Source organism: Tupaia chinensis, unplaced genomic scaffold (genome assembly GCF_000334495.1).
Source record: "Tupaia chinensis unplaced genomic scaffold, TupChi_1.0 Scaffold149964_2, whole genome shotgun sequence".
In the NCBI taxonomy this organism is placed as follows: domain Eukaryota; kingdom Metazoa; phylum Chordata; class Mammalia; order Scandentia; family Tupaiidae; genus Tupaia; species Tupaia belangeri.
The window spans coordinates 945,881-946,805 of NW_006209806.1; the positions used below are offsets into that span (position 1 = coordinate 945,881).

The window sequence follows — 925 nt, forward strand, 5'->3', positions numbered from 1 at the left end:
GACTGGACGCTGTCCCTGCTGCTTCTGGTGGAGGGTCGCGGCTTGGACTGGAGCTGGGTCCAGCCTGCAGTGAGCTGGAGGAGCTGTGGGGCTGGGACCCCGGGGCCCAGCTGGCCGTGCGGGCTGCCCTCTGCTCTCTGTGTCCCCTGGCTCTCAGGCTGTGCAGCCCCGTCCTGAAGGCCCTCCTGCTGGTCCACCTCCTGCCTTCTCTGGCTCGGCCCAGATACACGAGGAGGGGACCGGGGCAGGGCCTCTGGCCTCTGTGGGCCCCCAGCACCCAGCAGGCCTCGGCCAGGTGCCCTCCGAAGAACCTCCTGACTGGCCACAGACTGCCGGGCACTGGAGCCAGGGGCATCTGAGCCCGTCACAGCCCGGGGGCCTGGGTGTCACCCCGACGGCGTCCTGTGGGCTCCTGGGTGGGGCCTGGGAAACGGAAGAGACCTGAGTACGGTGGCCGGGGTTGGCGGGGACTGGCCAGCGCTGGCCCGTCACCGTCACGAGCAGATGGCGCTAACGCGGTGCGGGCGTGACGTGGGCAGTCGTGGCGACGGTCGGGTGCGTGAGGGCTGTGCCGCTCCTGGCTCTCCCGGTCTTAAACTGACCTGAGAAAGTGGCCCTTGCGTCCCCAGCCGCCCTGGAAACCGGCACTGTTGGCTGTGTCTGTCCGGGCAGCGCCGAGCCTGCTGGGTCTGTCCTGGGAGCTTTCCTTGTCTGGGGTCATCCGCCCCTCGAGACCCAGGAGCCAGCCAGCTCTGGCCCACCTGGCACCAAGGTTGGGGGCTCTACCTGGGCGTCCTCGTCCCAAGGTCCCTAGCTCCTCAGCTCTGCGGCCCACAACTCAGAGCTGGTTTCCACGTGGCCCCTGCAGCCTGGCCCCCACAGCCCTTCCTGAGCCCCCATCTGGCCCCCACAGCCTGGCCCCCAC

At 69.6% G+C, this 925-nt stretch overlaps 1 protein-coding gene across 1 annotated transcript in view; it reads left to right on the top strand.

The window, feature by feature from the left end:
- GNA11 (G protein subunit alpha 11) overlaps nt 1–925 on the top strand; it is a gene marked incomplete at its 5' end in the record, with an annotated part of 34,519 nt that overhangs the window by 30,294 nt on the left and 3,300 nt on the right. The window lies entirely within an intron of this gene.